The sequence below is a fragment of the Chelonia mydas genome, chromosome 25 (genome assembly GCF_015237465.2).
Source record: "Chelonia mydas isolate rCheMyd1 chromosome 25, rCheMyd1.pri.v2, whole genome shotgun sequence".
Classification (NCBI taxonomy): Eukaryota; Metazoa; Chordata; order Testudines; family Cheloniidae; genus Chelonia; species Chelonia mydas.
This window is the reverse complement of record NC_057858.1, coordinates 502,774-521,931: the sequence shown is the minus strand read 5'-3', so window position 1 is coordinate 521,931 and position 19,158 is coordinate 502,774.

Below are 19,158 nucleotides of genomic sequence, written 5' to 3'. Positions count from 1 at the left end.
TCATCTATCTGCCACCCTGACCGGGAAAACCGAGAAGTCTGCTGCTTGCCAGGGGCTAAGATTCGTGATGTGACGGAGAGACTGCTGAGACTCATCAAGCCCTCGGATCGCTACCCCTTCCTGCTTCTCCACGTGGGCACCAATGATACTGCCAAGAATGACCTTGAGCGGATCACTGCGGACTACATGGCTCTGGGAAGAAGGATAAAGGAGTTTGAGGCGCAAGTGGTGTTCTCGTCCATCCTCCCCGTGGAAGGAAAAGGACGGGGCAGGGACAGTCGGATCGTGGAAGTCAACGAATGGCTACGCAGGTGGTGTCGGAGAGAAGGCTTTGGATTCTTTGACCATGGGATGGTGTTCCATGAAGGAGGAGTGCTGGGGAGAGACGGGCTCCATCTTACGAAGAGAGGGAAGAGCATCTTTGCGAGCAGGCTGGCTAACCTAGTGAGGAGGGCTTTAAACTAGGTTCACCGGGGGAAGGAGACCAAAGCCCTGAGGTAAGTGGGAAAGCGGGATACCGGGAGGAAACACAGGCAGGAACGTCTGTGAGGGGCGGGCTCCTGCCTCATACTGAGAAGGAGGGGCGATCAGCAGGTTATCTCAAGTGCTTGTATACAAATGCACAAAGCCTTGGAAACAAGCAGGGAGAACTGGAGGTCCTGGTGATGTCAAGGAATTATGACGTGATTGGAATAACAGAGACTTGGTGGGATAACTCACATGACTGGAGTACTGTCATGGATGGTTATAAACTGTTCAGGAAGGACAGGCAGGGCAGAAAAGGTGGGGGAGTAGCACTGTATGTAAGGGAGCAGTATGACTGCTCAGAGCTCCGGTACGAAACTGCAGAAAAACCTGAGTGTCTATGGATTAAGTTTAGAAGTGTGAGCAACAAGAGTGATGTAGTGGTGGGAGTCTGCTATAGACCACCGGACCAGGGGGATGAGGTGGATGAGGCTTTCTTCCGGCAACTCGCAGAAGCTACTAGATCGCACGCCCTGGTTCTCATGGGTGACTTTAATTTTCCTGATATTTGCTGGGAGAGCAATACAGCGGTGCATAGACAATCCAGGAAGTTTTTGGAAAGCGTAGGGGACAATTTCCTGGTGCAAGTGCTAGACGAGCCAACTGGGGGGAGCTTTTCTTGACCTGCTGCTCACAAACAGGGAAGAATTAGTGGGGGAAGCAAAAGTGGACGGGAATCTGGGAGGCAGTGACCATGAGTTGGTTGAGTTCAGGATCCTGACGCAGGGAAGAAAGGTAAGCAGCAGGATACGGACCCTGGACTTCAGGAAAGCAGACTGTGACTCCCTCAGGGAGCGTATGGGTAGGATCCCCTGGGGGACTAACATGAAGGGGAAAGGAGTCCAGGAGAGCTGGCTGTATTTCAAGGAATCCCTGTTGAGGTTACAGGGACAAACCATCCCGATGAGTCGAAAGAATAGTAAATATGGCAGGCGACCAGCTTGGCTTAACGGTGAAATCCTAGCGGATCTTAAACATAAAAAAGAAGCTTACAAGAAGTGGAAGGTTGGACATATGACCAGGGAAGAGTATAAAAATATTGCTCGGGCATGTAGGAATGAAGCCAAATCGCACCTGGAGCTGCAGCTAGCAAGAGATGTCAAGAGTAACAAGAAGGGTTTCTTCAGGTATGTTGGCAACGAGAAGAAAGCCAAGGAAAGTTTGGGCCCCTTACTGAATGAGGGAGGCAACCTAGTGACAGAGGATGTGGAAAAAGCTAATGTACTCAATGCTTTTTTTGCCTCTGTTTTCACTAACAAGGACAGCTCCCAGACTGCTGCGCTGGGCATCACAACATGGGGAGTAGATGGCCAGCCCTCTGTGGAGAAAGTGGTGGTTAGGGACTATTTAGAAAAGCTGGACGTGCACAAGTCCATGGGGCCGGACGAGTTGCATCCGAGAGTGCTAAAGGAATTGTCGGATGTGATTGCAGAGCCATTGGCCATTATCTTTGAAAACTCGTGGCGAACGGGGAAAGTCTCAGATGACTGGAAAAAGGCTAATGTAGTGCCAATCTTTAAAAAAGGGAAGAAGGAGGATCCTGGGAACTACAGGCCAGTCAGCCTCACCTCAGTCCCTGGAAAAATCATGGAGCAGGTCCTCAAGGAATCAATCCTGAAGCACTTACACGAGAGGAAAGTGATCAGGAACAGTCAGCATGGATTCACCAAGGGTAGGTCATGCCTAACTAATCTAATAGCCTTCTATGATGAGATTACTGATTCTGTGGATGAAGGGAAAGCAGTGGATGTATTGTTTCTTGACTTTAGCAAAGCTTTTGACACGGTCTCCCACAGTATTCTTGTCAGCAAGTTAAAGAAGTATGGGCTGGTTGAATGCACTATAAGGTGGGTAGAAAGTTGGCTAGATTGTCGGGCTCAACGGGTAGTGATCAATGGCTCCATGTCTAGTTGGCAGCCGGTGTCAAGTGGAGTGCCCCAGGGGTCGGTCCTGGGGCCGGTTTTGTTCAATATCTTCATAAATGATCTGGAGGATGGTGTGGATTGCACTCTCAGCAAATTTGCAGATGATACTAAACTGGGAGGAGTGGTAGATACGCTGGAGGGCAGGGATAGGATACAGAGGGACCTAGACAAATTGGAGGATTGGGCCAAAAGAAACCTGATGCGGTTCAATAAGGATAAGTGCAGGGTCCTGCACTTAGGACGGAAGAACCCAATGCACAGCTACAGACTAGGGACCGAATGGCTAGGCAGCAGTTCTGCGGAAAAGGACCTAGGGGTTACAGTGGACGAGAAGCTGGATATGAGTCAGCAGTGTGCCCTTGTTGCCAAGAAAGCCAATGGCATTTTGGGATGTATAAGTAGGGGCATAGCGAGCAGATCGAGGGACGTGATCGTTCCCCTCTATTCGACATTGGTGAGGCCTCATCTGGAGTACTGTGTCCAGTTTTGGGCCCCACACTACAAGAAGGACGTGGATAAATTGGAGAGAGTCCAGCGAAGGGCAACAAAAATGATTAGGGGTCTGGAACACATGACTTATGAGGAGAGGCTGAGGGAACTGGGATTGTTTAGTCTGCGGAAGAGAAGAATGAGGGGGGATTTGATAGCTGCTTTCAACTACCTGAGAGGTGGTTCCAGAGAGGATGGTTCTAGACTATTCTCAGTGGTAGAAGAGGACAGGACAAGGAGTAATGGTCTCAAGTTGCAGTGGGGGAGGTTTAGGTTGGATATTAGGAAAAACTTTTTCACTAGGAGGGTGGTGAAACACTGGAATGCGTTACCTAGGGAGGTGGTAGAATCTCCTTCCTTGGAAGTTTTTAAGGTCAGGCTTGACAAAGCCCTGGCTGGGATGATTTGATTGGGGACTGGTCCTGCTTTGAGCAGGGGGTTGGACTAGATGACCTCCTGAGGTCCCTTCCAACCCTGATATTCTATGATTCAAAGTGACCATTTGGGCAGCTATGGCCTCATTCTAGGCGGGGTGGGTGTGCCTATGCAAATGAGATCAGCCCCTGAAGTTCTTTTCCACAACTTGCCACACCTCACCACCAGATGTCAGGGTGGAGCTCATCCTGACTCTGCTTACATCTACAATTTCCCTGGGACCTTGTATGGTAACAGTGAAAGGTGACACAGAAACAGCACTCATAGTGAGGTTCCCCCCTACCTGCTGAAATCACTAAGAGCTGGGTTAAGTGAGGGAACTCGGAATGTGATCTTGTTTTAGCAGAGAGTGGTGGCAGCAGGATGGCAGCCAGTAGCAGCAGAAAGAGAGAGGCCACAACAGCAGAGACATGGATCAATGCCTCCCCAGGGGTGAGAGGTGAAGCCCCTGAATGCACCTCTGAATTCTGGGTCTTTGCTAACCAAGGACAGTCAACTATGAGTAGTGTGCAGCAGGAGGGGAGTGATGTGTTAAAGGGACATTCATTCCTCCCACTGCAAGGTGGGAAACTGAGGCAAAGGACTCTGCCCAGCACACTGTGAGATCTGGTGTGCTTATGCTCACATGCTTGTGAATGTGGTTATGGTGTTTTCCCAAGTTAATGCTGGGTTCCCTTCCCCTTTTAATAAAAGTTCTCTTTTGTTATACACAGACTCAGTGCTTGTGAGTGGGGAAGTATTGCCTCTTAGAGGCACCCAGGGGTGGTAGTTAGTTTTCCCAGATTAGTGAGTGGGGGCTCAAGCCAGTTCTCTTTCTATGGGGACTGAGCAAACCTTGGCTGAGTGTTGCAGGGTCCCTGGGCTGGAACCCAGAGTAGCGGGTGGGCTCGGGTTCCCCTACCAGCCACTGATGGAGTGGCATTGCCTAGACAGTGGATCCAGTGAGACTCTATACCCCGAAAGGGTAAACCACACAGTGACCTGGCTGGAGGGCCAGGTCATGAAGAGGAGGCTGCAGAGAGAGCACAAGAAAAAAGCTGAACCTGGAAAAGAGCTAATCCCCAGCGCAGAGAGGAGGAGACACCACCTGTGGTGAGTACCCCATGACAGAGTCATTCTTCTTTCTTAGATCTCACCCTGCACTCTAGTCCTGGCTGCATCCACACTTGCTTCTTTGAAAAACTGCCATTGTTCTGCTATGCTCTCCATCAGTGATGCATCCGATGAAGTGAGCTGTAGTTCATGAAAGCTTATGCTCAAATAAATTGGTTAGTCTCTAAGGTGCCACAAGTCCACCTTTTCTTTTTGCGAATACAGACTAACACGGCTGCTACTCTGAAATCGGTGTCTCTAACTCTTCAGATCTATTGAAATCGGGCTTCAAGCTTTGGCTGCGCAGCAGTGGGCTCCATCCCCCAGCCAAAGGGCTACGGGTTTACCAGCCCCATCATCGCCCCGGCCCCTGCTGCTTCCCCCGGCCCTTCACCCATCCACCCCATCACACCAGACCCCCGCTGCCTCCCTACCCACTTCCCCATCCAAGGCTTAATATGTTCCCTCAGGTTACCAGGGCTGAGTAAGTCTGCTGTGAAAAGTGATATTTGTACGTCTGTTAATATCACTTTTCACTGCCTCCCGGCCAGCTAACAAGTCTGCTGCTGTGAAAAGTGATATTAGAAGATTAGGGTTGAAGAGACCTCAGGAGGTCATCCAGTCCAGCCCCCTGTAACGATGTAACGATGCTGCCCTTGGTGGGACCCAACGGAGAGTGCCAATTCAGGACAAATTGCTTCAAGCAGGGCAGTTACAGCCCCAGGCTGGGGTTCCTTTGCACACCAAGGCAAACAAAATGGGCCAATCAGAGAAGACTTCGGTTTTACCCCGCTGGCTTCAAGCAATTCCCTTAGACACCCCAGTTCCCCAGTATCTCCACCAGCGCCACTCGTTATGGGGACGAATGGTTATGAAAACCAATGCCCCAGTAAAAGAAAAAGGTTCTCTCGATCCTAGAGGACCAAGCCCCAGACCCAGGTCACTATACAAATCAGATCTTACTCACAAATCACACTGTTGCCCATCCTTTAGAATCTAAAATCTACAGGTTTATTCATAAAAAGAAAGAAATAGAACTGAGAGCTGGAATTGGTTAAATGGAATCAATTACACACAGTAATGGCAAAGTTCTTGGTTCAGGCTTGTAGCATTGGTGGAATAAACTGGAGGTTCAAATCAAGTCTCTGGAGTACATCCACAGCTAGGATGGGTCATTCAATCCTATGTTCAGAGCTTCAGTTTGCAGCAAGGTTCCTCCAGAGGCAAGAAGCAGGATTGAAGACAAAATGGAGGAGATACAGCAGCTTTTTATATTCTTTCTCTTGTGGGTGGAAACCCCTTGGTTCTCCTGTGCAAGATCATAGCAAAATGGAGTTTGGAGCCACATGGGCAAGTCACATGTCCATGCATGACTCAGTTCTTTACAGGCCGACGCCATTGTTTACATGTTAGTTTGAACGTTCCCAGGAAATCTCAGATGTGGATTGGCATCCCCCAGGTCCATTGTCCATTAAGTGTTTCCTGATTGGGCACTTACTGAGAATAGTCCCTTCTCAAGAAGCTGACCAGATGCTTTGCTGAGGCTACTTAGAATCAAAACATATTAAGATACAAGTACGTAGCCAATATTCATAACTTCAACTACAAAATGATACACACATACAGATAGCATAATTATAATCAGCAAATCATAATCTTTCCATAGACACCTTACACGACAACCTTTGTACAATATTTGCTGCAAATATATAACAGTGGTTGCAATAATGATCTATACGGTTACAGTTTATGTCAATAACATCACACCTGCTCAAAGCAGGACCAACTTCAACTAAATCATCCCCGCCAAGGCTTTGTCAAGCCAGGCCTTAAAAACTTCTAAAGATGGAGATTCCAGCACCTCCCTAGGGAACCCATTCCAGTGCTTCACCACCCTTCAAGTGAAATAGTTTTTCCTAATATCCAACTTAGACCTCCCCCACTGCAACTTAAGACCACTGCTTCTTGTTCTGTCATCTGCCACCACTGAGAACAGCCAAGCTTCATCCTCTTTGGAACCCCCCTTCAGGTAGTTGAAGGCTGCTATCAAATCCCCCCTCACTCTTCTCTTCTGCGGACGAAATAAGCCCAGTTCCCTCAGCCTCTCCTCATAAGTCATGTGCCCCAGCCCCCTGATCATTTTTGTTGCCCTCTGCTGGACTCTCTCCAATTTGTCCACATCCTTTCTGGAGAGGGGGGCTCAAAACTGGACGCAATACCACACTACAAGAAGGATGTGGAAAAATTGGAAAACATCCAGTGGAGGGCAACAAAAATGATTAGGGGACTGGAACACATGAGTTATGTGGAGAGGCTGAGGGAACTGGGATTATTTAGTCTGCGGAAGAGAAGAATGAGCGGGGATTTGATAGCTGGTTTCAACTACCTGAAAGGGGGTTCCAGAGAGGATGGATCTAGACTGTTCTCAGTGGTAGCAGATGACAAAACAAGGAGTAATGGTCTCAAGTTGCAGTGGGGGAGGTTTAGGTTGGATATTAGGAAAAACTTTTTCACTAGGAGGGTGGTGAAACACTGGAATGCGTTACCTAGGGAGGTGGTGGAATCTCCTTCCTTAGAAGTTTTTAAGGTCAGGCTTGACAAAGCCCTGGCTGGGATGATTTAGTTGGGGATTGGTCCTGCTTTGAGCACGGGGTTGGACTAGATGACCTTCTGAGGTCCCTTCCAACCCTGATATTCTATGATTCACCAGTGCCGAATAGAAGGGAATAATCACTTCCCTCGATCTGCTGGCAATGCTCCTACTAATGCAGCCCAATATGCTGTTAGCCTTCTTGGCAACAAGGGCACACTGTTGACTCATATCCAGCTTCTCATCCACTGTAATCCCCAGGTCCTTTTCTGCGGAAATGCCGCTTAGCCAGTCGGTCCCCAGCCTGTAGCGGTGCATGGGATTCTTCTGTCCTAAGTGCAGGACTCTGCACTTGTCCTTGTTGAACCTCATCAGATTTCTTTTGGCCCAATCCTCCAATTTGTCTATGTCACTCTGGACCCTATCCCTACCCTCCTGTGTATCTACCTCTCCCGCCAGCTTAGTGTCATCTGCGAACTTGCTGAGGGTGCAATTCATCCCATCATTCAGATCATTAATGAAGATGTTGAACAAAACCGGCCCCAGGACTGACCCCAGGGCGCTCCGCTTGATACAGGCTGCCAACTAGACATCGAGCCGTTGAGCACTACCTGTTGATCCTGACGATCTAGCCAGCTTTCTATCCACTTTATAGTCCATTCATCCAACCCTTCTTCCCATTTTTAAAGATGGGAAATATATTTGTCTTTTTCCAATCATCTGGGACCTTCCCCGATTGCCATGAGTTTTCAAAGATAATGGCCAATGGCTCTGCAATCACATCAGCCAACTCCCTCAGCACCCTCGGATGCATTAGATCTAGACCCATGGACTTATGCATGACCAGCTTTTCTAAATAGTCCTTAACCTGTTCTTTCACCACAGAGGGCTGCTCACCTCCTCCCCATTCTGTGCTGCCCAGTGCAGCAGTCTGGGAGCTGACCTTGTCTGACAATTCTTCTTTTTGTGGCCAATTTTCTCACAGGATCAGCATTTCACTGAACTGGTTCCTTTGTTTTTTTAATTTTTTGCCAATTTGCTTTGTTTCACAAACCAAATTTCTCAGTTTGTCTAATTGTTCAATATGGTCATAAACCTGATTGAAACACCGCCCCGGCCCCAAACTTTCATCCTACGGATTAGCCACAGAGCTGCACTTACCGTGCTCATGGTGATCATCTTCCATCTTCCTCACTGGCAGCAGCTGCTTCCCCTTTTGGTGCACTGCCGCAAGAAAAGATTCAAGCCCTCTGTAGCAAATACCACAGACTCTCGGAGTGTCTCTAGCCTCCTTTCTTCTGATCTTGAGTTGCAAGTCCAAGTCCAGCTGAGCATCCATAAATTGGGGCATTGCCAGTGTAGCCTGGATGGCCTCAGTGGTCTCTGGATATGGCAGGCACACTTCTTTCCCTCTCTGTCTAGCTCTCAACTGTGCCTAGTCAGCTCAGATTGATGACTAGCTGCAAATTGCATGTCAAGGGCTTGTACCAGGTCTAGATAACTTAGTCTCTTTTCTGGGAGTAAGTTCTGCAGCACTGCCAGAGCTGGACCACCCGAACTTGCTGCTAGTAACACCCCTTTCTGTCCATCTTCCCAACCATTCATTTGAGCTATAACATTAAAAACTGAGCCAAATAAGCCTCCCAGGGAGTTTTTGCATAACTGGAGCTGGAACAGCCCAACCTCTCCCCTCTGCACTGGGATACAAGCAGGGTAGAAAACTTGTAAATGTCTAGTTTACCCAAGTCCTTTGGCTGGCTCAGTTTCTCATGCAGGTGGCTACCTTCCATTGTGATCTGTGACCCTTTGATTTCCTTCTGGAGATGAATTTTCAGCTCCTTAAACCCTTGCTGTAACTCACGTCAGTAAGCTAGTTCCAAGTTGGCTAACGCTTGCCTGGTCTTTGTTAGGGGTTTATTCCTTCACCCGCTTCCTTCCCTGGTCCTTCTCGCATGAACAGAGAGCAACAATACCCGAAGTCCAAAGGTGCAAACAATTCGATGTTTATTGGGGTGAACTTCCAGCAAGCATGATTCCAGTTTCCTTCCTTAGTGTCCTCCTTCCCAGCTGTGACACCACAGAGCCTTACACCTGTGTCCTTGTTCCCATTCCTGCCCTTAGCCAAACATGATTCCAATTTCCTTACCCACATTCCCTGTTCCCATTTTCCCCACACCCACCCATCCACCCACTTCCTGATTGACTGCAGGCTATATAGTAAAACTTGAGTTCTGCTTTGCTATACCTTAACCAATCATTTTCCTGAAATTTAACTAACCAATCCTAACATATTGTAACATGATTATGTAACCAATTATATCCCACCACCTTAATTAGTTTACACCCAGCAAAATTAATTATATAGCAGACAGGAACAATCACAGAACCAGACAGAGATTATACAGACAAACAATAGCAAAGTGGGAACTATAATGACAAGACAATACAGAAGTGAGGATTTCACATCCCAGCTATTGATAAGTGAGTTCTTGCCAGACAAGATGCTATCAAACTAAGTTTCCTTTTACTAGGCACTAGTACTAGTTTCTAGGCACTTCCCTTTCTCTGGAGGTGATAGGAATACAATCCTGTCCCGATAGTGCCTAACAGCCCAATAGCACCTTCTTTCAATGTGACTAGTTTGGAATGTGAGGATCTGACCGTTCGCTTCCTAGCTTATGGCTGCCTCTGCTGCTTAGCCAAAGGCCTTAGCCTAAGAACAGGGCCTCAGACTGTCACAGTAAGAGAAGGCCCTTACACCAGCAGACAGTGATTCTGATTCTTTCTTTTATACCTCTAGAACTAGCCAAGTGATAAGAATACACCTAAATTCTTAAAGTACAGGCCTTTGCAGACAGGCCTGAATATCTATATCCTAACACTCCACCCCTTTTTTTTTCTTTTGGGATCCTCCTGCCCAGGTATCCCTGGAAAAGCTTAGGACATATGGCGACACATTTCCTGATAGGGCCAGGCATCAAGATGGAAGGTGTCGATATTCCATTTGTCCCACTGCCCCTTATGTAGTATAGTGTGATAAGAATACACCTAAATTCTTAAAGTACAGGCCTTTGCAGACAGGCCTGAATATCTATATCCTAACAGTCTTCACTGGTTCAAGGGAAAACTTCTGCTCTATGGCAGTTAAGTTGCCAGTCATCTCTTTGTTCTGTCTTACCCTTCCAGCCTAGAAGCTTTGCAGCTGGGCCTCCCAGCGTGTATGAACTTCGTAGTTTGTTGCTCCAAAGGAGATTTGACCTCCACCTTCAGCCCTTTCTGAGAATCCTCCAGATGCTTCTTGATTTCCTTTCAGGTCTTGTTTTAAATTATTTTGTCCATCTTTGATTTCTGCAAGCCTCGCCATCACTGCACATCTCGGTTCATGAGGAATGCCAGCTCACCATTGCTCTCCTTAGAAGCTGGATCCTGCTCCTGACGCCAGCGTTGCCCCTTTCTGACCAGAGTGGCCAATCAAATTTCAGGGCCCTGGGGATGTTCCACTTGGAAGTAAAAAATGATGGCGACTGGGATTTTCTTTGATGCAATTATGATGAATGTGGGAATTTTGCTAATGTTTTTAAGATTCCTGTGTGCATCTCAGTTTCTCTCTAGGCTTTGCATTGCTGTGTACTAGAGGCAAAGAGAAGGGATGCGGCGTTTGACTCATGTAGCCGGCTGGCTGGGGACGAGAGTCAATAATTAAAGGCTCGTTTACACTTGAAATACGACAGCAGTATGGCCGCAGCACAGAAGCAGCACCACTGCAGTGCTTCCGTGTGGACACTACCCGTGCTGCTGGGAGGGGCTCTCCCACCTCCCCAAGAGTCGACAGCTCGGTCAAGGGGAGAATTCTTCCCCTGACCTAGCGCTGTCTGCACAGGGCCTTAGGGCAGCTTAGTTACACAGCTCAGAGGTGGTATCCCAGGAAGCAAACCGCCACCGTTCCACCTACTGCCTGGGTGTGGTTTTTGCAATGCAGGGTGGGGCAGAAAATAGTCGCGCAGGGGTTACTGGGAGAAAGGGATCAACTTCCCATCATGCAATTTCTCCTTCCCAAAATACCAGGGCCGTCCTTAGGCATACGCAGCATACGTGGCTGCGTAGAGCACCCTCGCTGGCTGCAGCTGGAATCCTCTCCTCTCTGGCCCTCCCCCACGCTGGGCCGGCGGGCTTCCCCCGACCTCAGCCCTGCCCCCTCCCTCCCTCCCCGCTCAGCCGCCTGGCGGAGGGCCCAGTCTCTGGTTCTGCTGCCCCAGCCCCGGGGAGCCCAGACCGACGTGGCCGGTCACTGGCGGCGTGGCGGCCCGGCCCACCGCGGCCCAGCCCCTGCCTGCCTGTCCCACTTCTTCTCTGGTGGGGGCTGGGCCAGAGCCAGGACAGGAGGAACAAAACTTCCCGTGAGTCAGTGGGGGATGGGAGCCAGGCCAAGCGGGAAGGGAGGGAGATGGGGACTTAAAGTGACAGTGTGCTCACTGTCTCTCACACTTCCCTAACACACACACAGAGTCTCTCTCACACACAGACTGGGTCTCACACCCACATACACTCCTTCTCTTGTCTGCCAGAAGCAAGGAGTCTGCACAGCTCTGCACTGCTGTCATGACCATTGCAAGCACAGGATACACTTTCCTCCGGTATTTGCAGAGCCACAAGAAGAACCACGGGGCACATGACGATTTCCTGGTGGTGAGTTTGCTGTGGGACACGAATCAATTCAAGGTTGTTGGTGGCATTCACAGAGCAGCTGCAGAGGGTGGAGCGCTGCATCTGGGCCGGAGAAGCAAGCACCGGCCGGAGGGAGCGCCGGGTAAGGGGCCGGCCGGAGGGAGCGCCGGGTAAGGCGGGTCTGGGATGACGAGCAGCAGCTACAGAACTTTCAGAGGCACCAGGCCACGCTCCTGGAGCCGTGCGCAGAGCTCGCTCAGCCCCCCAGTGCAGAGACACCGGAACGAGAGCTGCAGCGACAGTGAAGAAGCGAGTGACGATCACAGGGTGGAAACTTGCAATGCCGGATTGCTACCGGTCAGTGGGAAGTAATTTTGGAGTGGGAAAATCCACTGTGTGGGTGGTTGTCATGCAAGTGTGCAGGGCCATTAATTGTCTCCTGACACTCAGGACTGTGACTCTTGGCAACATGCAGGACCATAGATGGATTTGCACCTCTGGGATTCCTGAACTGCGGTGGAGCAATAGATCGTGCTATGACAGACCCAGAGCAGTGGGGTGCGGGAGTCTGGCCACTGGATGAACAGGTTTCTGTTCCCTGAGTGACCAGAGCAGGGGCTGCCCTAGAGCAATCAGGAACCTGCCAGAACCAATTCAGACAGGCAAGCTCATCAAGACACCTGGAGCCAATTAAGAACTTTCTAGATTTAATTATGGCAGGCAGGCTAATCAGGACACCTGGTTTAAAAAGGACCTCCCATAAGTTAGTAGGGGGGTGTGCCAGGAGTAGGAAGTGAGAAGGTGATCACTACCTTTTGTAGTGATAATCAAGGTGGGCCATTTCCAGCAGTTAACAGGAACGTCCGAGGAGCCGGGGGGAGGGGGGGGAATAGTTTTACTTTGTGTAATGACACATCCACTCCCAGTCTCTATTCAAGCCTAAGTTAATTGTATCCAGTTTGCAAATTAATTCCAATTCAGCAGTCTCTCGTTGGAGTCTGTTTTTGAAGCCTTTTTGTTCTAATATTGCGACCTTTAGGTCTGAAATCGAGTGACCAGAGAGATAGAAGTGTTCTCCGACTGGTTTATGAATGTTATAATTCTTGACATCTGATTTGTGTCCATTTATTCTTTTATGTAGAGACTGTCCAGTTTGCCCAATGTACATGGCAGAGGGGCATTGCTGGCACATGATGGCATATATCACATTGGTGGATGTGCAGGTGAACGAGCCTCTGATAGTGTGGCTGATCTTATTAGGCCCTGTGATGGTGTCCCCTGAATAGATATGTGGGCACAGTTGGCAACGGGCTTTGTTGCAAGGATAGGTTCCTGGGTTAGTGGTTCTGTTGTGTGGTATGTGGTTGCTGGTGAGTATTTGCTTCAGGTTGGGGGGCTGTCTGTAGGCAAGGACTGGCCTGTCTCCCAAGATTTCTGAGAGTGATGGGTCGTCCTTCAGGATAGGTTGTAGATCCTTGATGATGCGTTGGAGAGGTTTTAGTTGGGGGCTGAAGGTGACGGCTAGTGGCGTTCTGTTATTATCTTTATTGGACCTGTCCCGTAGTAGGTGACTTCTGGGTACTTTTCTGGTTCTGTCAATTTGTTTCTTCACTTCAGCAGGTGGGTATTGTAGTTGTAAGAATGCTTGATAGAGATCTTGTAGGTGTTTGTCTCTGTCTGAGGGGTTGGAGCAAATGCGGTTGTATCACAGAGCTTGGCTGTAGACAATGGATCGTGTGGTGTGGTCTGGGTGAAAGCTGGAGGCATGTAAGTAGGAATAGTGGTCAGTAGGTTTCCGGTATAGGGTGGTGTTTATGTGACCATCGCTTATTAGCACCGTAGTGTCCAGGAAGTGGATCTCTTGTGTGGACTGGTCCAGGCTGAGGTTGATGGTGGGATGGAAATTGTTGAAATCATGGTGGAATTCCTCAAGGGCTTCTTTTCCATGGGTCCAGATGATGAAAATGTCATCAATGTAGCGCAAGTAGAGTAGGGGCGTTAGGGGACGAGAGCTGAGGAAGCGTTGTTCTAAGTCAGCCATAAAAATGTTGACATACTGTGGGGCCATGCGAGTACCCATAGCTGTGCCGCTGATTTGAAGGTATACATTGTCCCCAAATGTGAAATAGTTATGGGTGAGGACAAAGTCACAAAGTTCAGCCACCAGATTTGCCGTGACATTATCGGGGATACTGTTCCTGAAGGCTTGTAGTCCATCTTTGTGTGGAATGTTGGTGTAGAGGGCTTCTACATCCATAGTGGCCAAGATGGTGTTATCAGGAAGATCACCGATGGATTATAGTTTCCTCAGGAAGTCAGTGGTGTCTCGAAGACATCTGGGAGTGCTGGTAGCGTAGGGCCTGAGGAGGGAGTCTACATAGCCAGACAATCCTGCTGTCAGGGTGCCAATGCCTGAGATGATGGGGCGTCCAGGATTTCCAGGTTTATGGATCTTGGGTAGCAGATAGAATACCCCAGGTTGGGGTTCCAGGGGTGTGTCTGTGCGGATTTGTTCTTGTGCTTTTTCAGGGAGTTTCTTGAGCAAATGCTGTAGTTTCTTTTGGTAACCCTCAGTGGGATCAGAGGGTAATGGCTTGTAGAAAGTGGTGTTGGAGAACTGCCGAGCAGCCTTTTGTTCATATTCCGACCTATTCATGATGACAACAGCACCTCCTTTGTCAGCCTTTTTGATTATGATGTCAGAGTTGTTTCTGAGGCTGTGGATGGCATTGTGTTCTGCACGGCTGAGGTTGTGGGGCAAGAGATGCTGCTTTTCCACAATTTCAGCCCGTGCACGTCGGCAGAAGCACTCTATGTAGAGGTCCAGTCTGTTGTTTTGACCTTCAGGAGGAGTCCACCTAGAATCCTTCTTTTTGTAGTGTTGATAGGAAGGTCTCTGTGGATTAGTATGTTGTTCAGAGGTGTGTTGGAAATATTCCTTGAGTCGGAGACGTTGAAAATAGGATTCTAGGTCACCACAGAACTGTATCACGTTCGTGGGGGTGGAGGGGCAGAAGGAGAGGCCCGGAGATAGGACAGATTCTTCTGCTGGGCTAAGAGTATAGTTGGATAGATTGACAATATTGCTGGGTGGGTTAAGGGAACCATTGCTGTGGCCCCTTGTGGCATGTAGTAGTTTAGATAGTTTAGTGTCCTTTTCTTTTGTAGAGAAGCAAAGTGTGTGTTGTAAATGGCTTGTCTAGTTTTTGTAAAGTCCAGCCACGAGGAAGTTTGTGTGGAAGGTTGTTTTTTTATGAGAGTATCCAGTTTTGAGAGCTCATTCTTAATCTTTCCCTGTTTGCTGTAAAGGAGGTTGATCAGGTGGTTCCACAGTTTCTTTGAGAGCGTGTGGCACAAGCTGTCAGCACAGTCTGTGTGGTATGTAGATTGTAATGGATTTTTTATCTTCAGTCCTTTGGTACGATGTCCATCTGTTTGCATTTGGAAAGGAAGATGATGTCTGTCTATATCTGTACAAGTTTTTTCATGAAGTTGATAGATTTCCACTCCATACGGCTAAATGCAGTGCCTTGCATAACGACATAGGGGCATAGGGGCCCTGATCCACAAAGGTACTTAGGTGCCTAAACCCAGGACTTCAAGATGGCTAAGTCCCAGTTTTAAGCTCCTCTGTAATCCACAAAACTGCCGAACACTATGGGCACCGAACCTCACTCCGCACCTAAGTGGTAAAGGTAAACTTAGGTATACTATTTATCTAGAGTGGAACAGTCACAGAGGGGGAGGTGGGAGCGAGAGAGTCTGTAGTCCAGTTGTTAGGGCACGCACTGGGGAGGTGGGAGACCCAGGGTCCAGTACCTTGCTCCAGTCCAGAGTGAAACAGCTTCAGCATGAGAGACTGAGGGTCCCCCATCAGAATAGCCCAGTGGCTAGAGCAGCCTGCTGAGCTGTGGGAGGCCCCTGTTGAAAGCCTTTTGTTAGGGGGCTTATTCCTTCACCCACTTACTTCCCTGGTCCTTCTCGCATGAACAGAGAGCAACAATACCCGAAGTCCAAAGGTGTAAACAATTCGATGTTTATTGGGGTGAACTTCCAGCAAGCATGATTCCAGTTTCCTTCCTTAGTGTCCCCCTTCCCAGCTCTGACACCACAGGGCCTTACACCTGTGTCCCTGTTCCCATTCCTGCCCTCAGCCAAACATGATTCCAATTTCCGCCCACACACACTCACTCACTTCCTGATTGACTGCAGACTATATAGTAAAACTTGAGTTCTGCTTAGCTATACCTTAACCAGTCATTTTCCTGAAATTTAATTAACCAATCCTAACATATTGTAACATGATTATTTAACCAATTATATCCCACCACCTTAATTAGTTTACACCCAGCAAAATTAATTATACAGCAGACAGAAACAATCAGAGAACCAGACAGAGATTATACAGACAAACAATGGGGAAATAGGGACTACAGTGATAGAACAAACACAGAAATGAGGATTTCACATCCCAGCTATTGATAAGTGAGTTCTTGCCAGACAGGATGCTATCAAACTAAGTTTCCTTTTACATTTTCTAGGCACTTCCCTTTTTCTGGAGGAGACAGGTATTATCAGGACAGGATTGTATTCCTAACAGCCCAATAGCACCTTCTTTCAATGTGACTAGTTTGGAATGTGAGGAGGTGACCGGTGGCTTCCCAGTTTATGGCTGCCTCTGCTGCTTAGCCAAAGGCCTTAGCCTAAGCACAGGGCCTCAGACTATCACAGTAAGAGAAGGACCTTACACTGGCAGACAGTGATTTTGATTCTCTCTTTTATACCTCTAACGAGCCAAGTGATAAGAATACACCTAAATTCTTAGAGTATAGGCCTTTACAGACAGGCCTGAATAGCTATATCCTTACACTCCACCCCTTTTTTTTTTTCTTTTGGGATCCTCCTGCCGAGGTATCCCTGGAAAAGCATAGGACATATGGCAAGACATTTCCTGATAGGGCCAGGCATCAAGGTGGAAGGTGTCGATATTCCATTTGTCCCACTGCCCCTTGTTTAGTATAGTGCCCTGCACCTTCTCTCGTACGGGGATACCACACCTATTCCAATTAATGTTCCAGGCTTCCCATTAGAGTGGGCCCGAGAAGGTTGGGTCTGGGTTGTCTAATACACTGCAGGGTTTGGAAGGCTTATTACTTATAGGTTATCTCCATATGCAACGTAACACAAGTACAGTTAACAATAGAAAATCCACAGCAACACTGAGTCCTGACCACTGCAGTATGGTCCAACATCCGAGACACCCCCAAAACACTGCCTCTCCTCCATTGACAGGGTCACGATCTTATGTGTCCAGTTGCTAGCAGTTGCAACAAGCTGCCCCTGCAGGTTTTGCTTGCTTTTGTCCATATCGTAAGTCCATTGAACGTTCACAGAGAAATGGGATATTGTCCAAACCAACGTGACCACTTGGTATGGAATCAGGCAGCATGCCCTGGTTTGATTATTCACAGCAATAAGATTCACAGATCCATTTGTGCACCAAAGTCCAGATAGCAGCATGTAGATGTGTGTAGTTTGGTTATGGGCTGGTGTAATTGTGCCCCCAGTAATATGTACATTCTCAGCAAAACCCCTCATACACAGTACACACAATTGTCCACCCCTTGCATAGGCCATTGATCCTGCTCCTCTATTGTCATAGGAGAGGGGCACATCCAAACATCTGCTGTTGATTTACACTATTTTACACACCCCTCCATTGATTCCCAGTGAGCTCCTCCCCTTCTCATTATTTCCATAGGGCTTATGGGGACCACCTTAATTGCCATTCCATTTCCAGGTACCACGGTAGCTATTACACAGGTGCTGGCCTCCTAGTTGAGTATTTTGCATTCCCATACACATCTCCCCGCCAAGGTCAGCCTTTTGAAGCCATCCCCCACCCACATCATGAGATTTTCTGTTCATTAAAACACAACAGTGCTAACAACACGGCAAACACCACAGACAAACACAAAACACAGATCCATGGTATTGTGGGTTATTTTTCCGCTGGCGCCAGCTTGCTTGTAGAGTGTTTGAAAAACAAAAGAAACAATTTCCACCCCCCTGGTGGGGACAGATTATTTCTTAATAAATAATAATAATATCACTTTCTTTTACAAATTTCCTTGCTAATTGCAGGAAAAACAGAAGAATTACCTCCAGGCTATCCTTATTTTGTTCTATAGTCAGGCTAGTGAATTATCCCACTCACTGGTCATTTATGAAATTCATGAGGTGGTGTACCTCAGTTTACCCTCTTGTTCAATAGACCATGTTTGCAATAGTTTCTCTGCTGTACCAAGCTTTAAGTTTATTCTCAGGTAATAGCTGAGACACAGTTTCAGATTTTAGCACTGTACACATCCTGGGAAAATGCACATTCCTTCCATATAGTTTAACCTCCATAACATTATATTAGCCATATTAATTTTACACAAGGTGTAACTGCCTCCCCCATGCCCACAAAGTTTTCATGCACACCCACCAAAGCAACAATCTGATCCCCCAGAGCCACCCCAAGGCTCAGTGTTCCCATCATTCCTCCCCTTTTCCTTTTCTTTTACCTGTGCACACACACAAAATTCTCTTTTGCCTAACATCCCTCGCACTGTGATTACTCTTTTACACAACTGTACCCCGATTACACTTCCATCTTGTACAACTAGACACAACCAGGGGCAGCCAAGTTAAGTTCCAATAGAAACCCCTTACATCCTTTAGTGATTTTGATTACATTACCCAATAGTCAAATAATTTTGATCAGATTCTCTCTCCGCCTGCTGCCTGCAGCAGTCCCCTATAGACCATTTCTGTGGGAAAAGGGCCCATTTTCCCTCAGAATAGCTGTAAAGGCTTCTGGGGACAGAAGCATAGTGGTGGTATGACCCCCTTGGATAATTTAATTACCAAGCTTCCATCCAATGTGACTGCACAGAGTTGCACACACAGTTACATTGATATAACTGGGTTTTATCATTAAACAAAAACTTCCATCTTGTAATACCACAACGGTTACCTTTTACCATTTCCACAACTCCCAAGTGTTCACTTTCCTGCAAACCCTGTATTATCAATTTTTGCAAAAGCTATTTGTAACTTTTCACTCACTTACTTACTCCTACATTTAGTTCCTTAAGGTGGTGCAATTTGTCTGTAACAACTTAGCCACCAACTACAATTATTGCCACACAGCTGCCGTAACCTGTGCTGCCTCGACCTTGAGACTGCTCAAAGAGGCCGTAAAACATTTGTCTCCATGGATGCCCATGGAACTTTTACTCCAAACATTCCAGTGGAATACAGCAGACCTCCATCATACTTTGTCCAAAATAACCAAAAACATCTCACATAAAGTATCCAAAGTACCCTCCATTAAAACTTCAGAAAAACAAAAGTGTGTGGAAAGGCAGGGGGGGAGGTGGAAAGAAACCA